Below are 7597 nucleotides of genomic sequence, written 5' to 3'. Positions count from 1 at the left end.
TAATGTAATTTTTACAACGGGTTCCTCAGATAAATCATGTTTATTATCACTGAGATCTTTTTTCATCTGCGTACGCGAGCATGAGATGATGTTTCTTTGTTGTAAAGTGAGAATCTGAAATGGCTTATAGGGTACAACCTTCTCAAATCTCTTGATTTTAGCCATGCAGTGGGATGAGACACAAATGTTCTCTAAAATGCGTATGCTAGTACTCTCCACATAGAGTAACCTTTGATAACCAAAATTGTCCAAGAGCAGGGTATTTGTCCTTCAGAAATCTTCACCCTTATTAAACTGCTTTTTCTGAGTTGTGCTCCAGCGTTACGCCTTTGACTTCTGTTGGTGGAAATTTTTTAAAAGTTGCTGTATGAAACTTGCTGTTTCATATTGCAGGGATATTGTGGAGGCCATTGTTCATTATATTAAAATATCCCTTCCTTGGGGAAATTTGTCACCTGTCTCAGCTCTTGGAAATATTGTGTTTTTCCAATGTACCTGACAAAAATGTTTCCTTCCTAGGCACTGTGAGTCTTGATTCTGCTTGTACTTTCCTTTTTGCTTTGGCCGGTAAGAAGCTTAAAGGGAAATTCACAACTGATCTTTAACCATTGTGTAGGGTTCATGGTGCACACATTTGTGCCTTAAATTTATCCCTACTTTACTGTAGAAGATTTATTTGTTATTTCACTTTATTATGTATTTTTTATAGCAATTAGCTTTGGGAAAAATATGTGGGTAACTAAAAACTATGTAAATTTTCTGGAATTCTAAAACCAAATTCAATTTATTCCAGATCCCCTAGAATCTTTTTTCTTTTTTTCTCATGATTTCTAGTACTGACTGCAAATAATGTGGTAGTGCATCTCCTAGAAGAAGGCAGTTAATCAACAACACAGCACCTTGCCAGAGAACACATCCTTGGTTTGCTGAAATGAGACTGTGCACTGATCTTGACAATAGATATATCCCGATACAGTCCATGAGTGCATACTCTTGTGTGTGTACAGAAGGTTTTTGAGATCCACCAAGAGATAAACAAAGAAAACGGTGACACTTCACCTCACTTCCGTCTCTTGCCTCTTCCTCCATCATTTGTCTTCCAGAGCTGAGTCACACTGACAAGTTCAATTCTCTTTAAAAGCACATCTCCCGCCCTTGCATTGGCGCTGACTCAGGTACCTGATCTCTTTCTTTTGTGTGGCACCCACTTTTACTTTTGAACTCTAACCCTTTTCTTCATTGCCCTTCCTGGCTTGACTTTTCTTCCTTAGTTTTCTTCTGTTCTCACACTGAGCAAAGTAACATCTGATGCTCCTGTTACACAGCTTTTTTTTTTATTATTATTTTTGGAGAGGCTATTACAAATTTACAGAGATAAAAATAACAATATGAAGGATGTATTGTGCAAATCTTTTTAAAAGCCTGCAAAAACAGCAGAAAGAAATCAATTAGAATTGCCATAGCAACTACCAACAATTTTATATGCAAGAATGAAATAAAATAAAATAAGAAAAGTAACAAAATAGAAAATGCATAAACTGATTCAAATACCATGAAGTGTTTATGAAGTAAACACTATAGAGGGAAGCCTCAGGAAAATAGATTTCATTAAGGTAAATGAAATACAGTTTAACTCTTCGTGACAAATGAGCTAGGTATATATTGTGAAATAAACTATTATTGATGGACTCTTAATGATGTAATTTTTCAGTTAAAAGACTGTTTGGAAAACAAGTTAGGACAGATCGAGAGAGTCAATTAAAATGTATAAAATGCAGTTTAAAATAATTTTTTTTCTAAAAGAAGATTTCTTCACTTCTGGGATTATTTAAAACTCAAATATTAAATTTGATAGCTAGAAGTTAAGTTAGAGAAGTGGGACACAATATATAACAAAAGTAAGTAAAAAGAACATAGAATTTTAGGATGTGTGTGATCTGGATTTCTATCTTCACCCCCAAAGTTAAGATACCAACTCTCCTGTCCTTGATTAGGGTTCTCAACCCTGTCTACAAACAAAAATCATGTAGGTTATTCAGATCTGTGTATCCCAACGTTACTAAATAGAACCTATACCAAGCCTATTGAATTAAAATATACAAGGGGTAACTTGGGCATTAGTATTTTTTGAAGCTGTCACATGATCATACACGCAGTCGGTGTTAATAACCATGGCTGAGTCCATCCCTAAGCCTGCTTGCACTTCTTACCTACCTACCATCTTGCCAGGAAATTCAGTATTTCCCTGGTAGGGTCCCCCTGCATGGTAGGCAGCATAAATACCACCCCTCATAGATGTCTGTGTTCTAATCCCTGGAACCTGTGTTAATATAGTAGGTTACATGGCAAAGGAGAATTAAGGCTGCAAGTGGCATTAAGGTTGCTAATCAGATGACGTAAAAATAGGGGGACTATTCAAGGGAGCCCAATATAATCCTAAGGGTCCTTATGAGTGGAAGGGGGAGGTAGAAGAAAGATAACCAGAGAGGTGGCGGTGGGAGAAGGACTGGGCTGACTGCTGGAGGAAGGGGTCACCAGCCAAGACATACGGGCAGTCTGTAGCGGCTGGAAAGGCAAGCACAGGAGACCCCTGTGGCATCCGGAAGGGATGCAGCCCTGGTAACGCCTCCTTTTTAGCCAGGAGAGATCCGTTTCAGACTTCAAACCTACAGAACTACATAAGATCATGAATTTGTGTTGTTTTAAGCCACTGAGTTTGCGATAACTGGTTATAAGTGGCAATAGGACACTAATATGTCTGTTCTGTCTCCATAAATTATCCCCCAAATCCTAGACCTTATGTAGTCTAAGAAAGTCAGTCCAACTTAAACATCTAAGATGTTGCTCATTGTGCGTTTGGGAATTTGCCCTTTACCGTCCCATGAGGGGCGGGTGAGCGAGTGGAAGCCCCACTGAACCCACAGCGGCCCCAGCCTTCCCATCACCGCCCCAGCCCGCCCCGCCCCCACACTCAGATCAGCAGCTGCATCGGACCCTCAAACTGCGCATGTGAGGGATCCAGGTCGTGCGCTCCCCAGGAGAATCCAACACCTAATGATCTGATCTGAGGCGGAGCCCAGGAACTGTTGCCCATCCCCCACCCACTCTTCTTCTAGAAGATTTCTTTTCTCTCACTCTTTTTTTTTGAGACACAGTTTCACTCTGTTGCCCAGGGTAGAGTGTGGTGGCCTCAGCCTACCTCACAGCAACCTCAAACTCCTGGGCTCAAGCAATCCTCCTGCCTCAGCCTCCTGAGTAGCTGGGACTACAGGCATGCGCCACCATGCCCGGCAGATTTTTTCTATATATTTTTAGTTGTCCAGCTAATTTATTTCTGTTTTTAGTAGAGACAGGGTCTTGCTCTTGCTCAGGCTCGAACTCCTGGCCTTGAGTGATCTGCCCGTCTTGGCCTCCCAGAGTGCTAGGATTTCAGGCGTGAGCCACCACGCCCAGCCTAGAAGGAGATTTCTTTACTTTATTTTTACTCTTTTCCATCTGTGGAAAGACTGTCTTTCAAGGAACCGGTCCCTGGTGTCAAAAAGGTTGGGGACGGAAGCAAGAGATGCAGCTCATTCCATTTTAATCTTGGCCAGAAGTTCCCTATAGTTGTTCTTCCTCAGTTCTCCATCAATGCTTAGCTTTTCCAATGACCTGTTTTCCTTTCAAGAATCTACACTCTCAGAGCTTAGACAACTTTCCCTTTTCTAACCTGACAGCATAAGTTGCCTGGTGATACCTCTTGTCTCGGGACAAAAGACTACTTGTTTCAAGAGGCAGCTTCTCTGTCACCTGCCCTCTGTGATTGCTGGGCACACAAGGCCTCATCATCCCAGCACCACAGGGCCACTTGCTCTGCACCAACCTCCTGAAGTGTATACGGCTCACTTCGGTGATTCCAGGGCTTTCTCGCTTCTCTGTAAATGTTGAGTCCCAAAGTTGATTCTCTGGCATGTTCCTTCTCACATTGGAGTGAAAAACACAAATTAATTCATCTCTAGCAGACCATCCTATCATATGGTTTCTCCCCCTAAGCTGAGGATCACAGAGGCTCACAAATGACTGAGAGGAAGCTAAGGGTAAACTTTTCTTAGTTTTCATAGGATCTTTTGGATACTACAACACTGTGTGTATGTCTGCCAACCTTGGATGAGTTAGAGAGTTAGCCTAAGGAGTATCAAAACTTAAAGAACGACATCATCATCGTGGAAGGCATTATTCAGAGAACACCACTGTTGTTTTCACTTTGGCATCATGGCACCACGTGTATTATGGTAATCTCACCTTTTGTTTAGTCACTGCACTGGGGTCCATCTCCATCCATGCTGCCATCTAAAACCTTCAAGTAAAAACCTGATATTAAATTGTTCATCGTGATATGAAAGATGATACTTGAAATTTCACTCCTCTTGCCACTTTGTTTTTCTCCAGACAGAAAGCATCAGCTGTACTTGTAGGTGTTCAAGTACGATGATGCCATTTTATGGTTGCCCCACCTTGGAATAAAACATCATCAGTAAGGAATTCTTGAAAGCCCATGTGTGAAAGCACCAGAGTGGACGTGTCACTACACTATGTGAGGAGCACATAGAAGGGCAGTGGGGGTGGGGGGTAGAGAAGAGGGAGAGAGAGCAAAATCGTAGGAGAGGTTGACTGAGTGCAAACTGGTGAAAGCATGAAATTCACGTGTATCGCTCCTTTCCTTTCAGGTTTCAGAGCTGGGGGTTTTGTTGTGGGTGGAAATAGTAGTGGGTTTTACTGTGTAAATTACATCTCAGTATTGCTGTTGAGTTTTTAAAAGACACTAGGTACCTGCTTCAGCTTCAGCTTCAGAGCTGGTGTCTCCTGTCGGTTGAGAGGAATCCTGATCCACGCTCAAGGGAAAGAGGCCCCTCAATGGGATGCGTTCTCTTCTTTATACCTGTCACTGAAGCTAAGGGAGAGGCACTACGGGTTAATTCAGTCCATTCTGTCTCCTAAAACAGGCAACACTTATTTAATGTCATACAAAGTGTTTACCAATGCAGAAATCGCCTTTCAGAGTGATTATTTTAAAGTCCCCAATGGGCTCGGCTTAGAACTAAAGGTTAGGAAGGAAAGAATTTTATTTTGATTTTCTCTTCAATATTGAGGAGGCTAATTAAAAGAAAACGTTGTGATGCAAAGGTAAATTAAAATCCTGGGTTTCTTTGTGAGGCCAACAGAAAACATGGAATCCTTGTGGGAAAAAATGACATACCTAGACTATAAGCTCTGTAGTACTCGAAATGAATAAATGGTGTTCTGGGGAGAATGTATACATGGAATATATGTTGGAAAGTTCAACATATGTTCTGTATAATGATTGGTAAATATAAGAATCTAACAACAACAACAAAAAAAAAAACAATTCAAAGAGAAGCACACAAACGTGCTTTACTAGAGTTAGCAGATTAAAACCATAGGTCTAATTTTTCTTTTTATGTGTGTGGTTTTTATATTGATACATTGGAATGATTTTGGTGTTAGCAAGACCTGGGTTTGTGGGTCAATTCTACCACAAACTAGCTTTTTGAACTTTTTGACCTTGGGAAAGTTAATTTACTTCTCTAAATCCAAGTTTTCTTATGAGCAAAAAAGGATGAATAAAAAAAAAATACCATGAGTAGTTATTGATAAGAAGTAATATATAAAAAGTACTGTGTACATAATTGGTGCTCATTAACCTTAGTCTTCTACATTCCTTTCAATAAACCTGCTATGCCTAATAACAACTGAAAATCAGTCTCCGGGGGAAATAAGAAAAGAAGGAAATAGAAAAGAATGAAAGAGTTTGAATGGGCAAGGAATGTGAAAGATGGGGAGAATTTCCTTGTTGCATTAATTTGTGTGACAGTAAATTAACCAACCAAATCATAAACTGATTTTTCTCAGTATTCTTCCATCTTAACTAATAATTCCCTTTTAGTATTTATATTGGGAAGCACAGATCCCAAAAAAGAGAATGGGACCAAATTAAGTGCATTTAAAGTCAACTTGAGGAGGCTTGTCATTTAGAAAAGCAAGATAAGTAAAACCCTAAAGCAGTGTGATCTTTGAAGTATGGAACATAAAATCAACATAATGGTCTCAAACAGCATTTAAAAAATTAAATACAGTAGAATGGATCATTTCAGAGTGCATCAAACATAGTAAGGGTAAGTTTTATTCCCTGAAACTGTTATTTCAAATACACACACATATACAATGCATATGTGTGTATCTGATCACAATGTAAAAGATATTTCTTACTGTGGTGTATTATTTAAAAAAAAAAAAGTTTAAAAGCAAAAGGGAAAGAAATAACTATGTTCCTTCTCAGTAAATTAGATTCTCTCTTGGCCTTGTTCAAAGACATGGTGTCACTGCTTTTAGGGAATGTAGTCTTCTATCTCAAGATCTTTGTCCTTGAGTCATCGCCAAACCATTCACATATTATTTCAGATCATAATGTACTTTTATCGATATTTCCATACATTTCATCAGGGGAAAGACATAAGAAATGTTGTCAAACTGAAGTAAGAAAAAAAAAAAGTAAAGGTAAATGATATTTTCATCTTCTTCAGATTCCTGATAGCACCTCTGAAAGGTAGTACCAAAATATGTTACAAATACCAGATGGATTCACTCCGCTCTTTTACAAAGAATATGAATCAAGCCGGGCATGGTGGCTCACGCCTGTAATCCTAGCTCTCTGGGAGGCTGAGACGGGCGGATTGCTCAAGGTCAGGAGTTCGAAACCAGCCTGAGCAAGAGAGAGACCTGTCTCTACTATAAATAGAAAGAAATTAATTGGCCAACTAATATATATAGAAAAAATTAGCCGGGCATGGTGGCGCATGCCTGTAGTCCCAGCTACTCGTGAGGCTGAGGCAGGAGGATTGGTGAGCCCAGGAGTTTGAGGTTGCTGTGAGCTAGGCTGACGCCACGGCACTCACTCTAGCCTGGGCAACAAGTGAGACTCTGTCTCAAAAAAAAAAAAAAAAAAAAGAATATGAATCATATCTGATAATTTCAATAACTTATATTTTAGGGTCTCCTTTCTGTTATTTGCTATTCTTCTATTATTCATTACATCCCGTTGCCTTGTAAACCTAGTTATTTTTCTCTGCATGCCAGATATTATATTTTACAAATTAGTTGGAGGAAATTTTGAGGCTTGATATGATGATGCCTTCTCCTGAAAGGATATTCATTTGCTCTTGCAAATAGCAGTTTATGTTATCATTCCAGTAATATCTTAATATAATGTCAGAGTTGGAGTTCGCACGTACCATAAAATGATGCAAAACTGACTACAAATCCATGCAAGGGCTGGTTTACTTGCAGTTATTCCTCATATTGAGACTGTGATCATTCAGTTTCTCAGCTCAAAGGGGGCTTGATTTATCAAATCCCTATTCCTGGCAGGTTTTAGTTTTTAACGTCTATAGCCCAGCCCTGGGGAATCACCAAAAGGTTGGTTCAGCTTTGCAGCTGCTTCCCCAGACTTGGCAAAAACCCTCAAGGGGGAAAAAAAAAGCAATTTTGATGTCTGGGTTTCTCTCTCTAGTTTGTCTTTTCCTAGATCTTGACCCTAAAC

The 7597-nt window shown here is 39.7% G+C and overlaps 1 long non-coding RNA gene across 1 annotated transcript; it reads right to left on the bottom strand.

Moving 5' to 3' along the window:
* Positions 1-831: 831 nt before the first annotated feature.
* LOC105856126 (uncharacterized) lies at positions 832-4921 on the bottom strand. The gene is made up of 3 exons (XR_012922186.1): positions 4810-4921; positions 4282-4336; positions 832-1422 (listed from the first exon to the last, which is right to left on the bottom strand). It is a non-coding gene; the product is annotated as an uncharacterized LOC105856126 (long non-coding RNA).
* Positions 4922-7597: the final 2676 nt, after the last annotated feature.

Source organism: Microcebus murinus, chromosome 12 (assembly GCF_040939455.1).
Source record: "Microcebus murinus isolate Inina chromosome 12, M.murinus_Inina_mat1.0, whole genome shotgun sequence".
NCBI lineage: Eukaryota > Metazoa > Chordata > Mammalia > Primates > Cheirogaleidae > Microcebus > Microcebus murinus.
The sequence above is the reverse complement of the archived record's forward strand: the minus strand, read 5'-3'. Positions and strand labels throughout refer to the sequence as shown.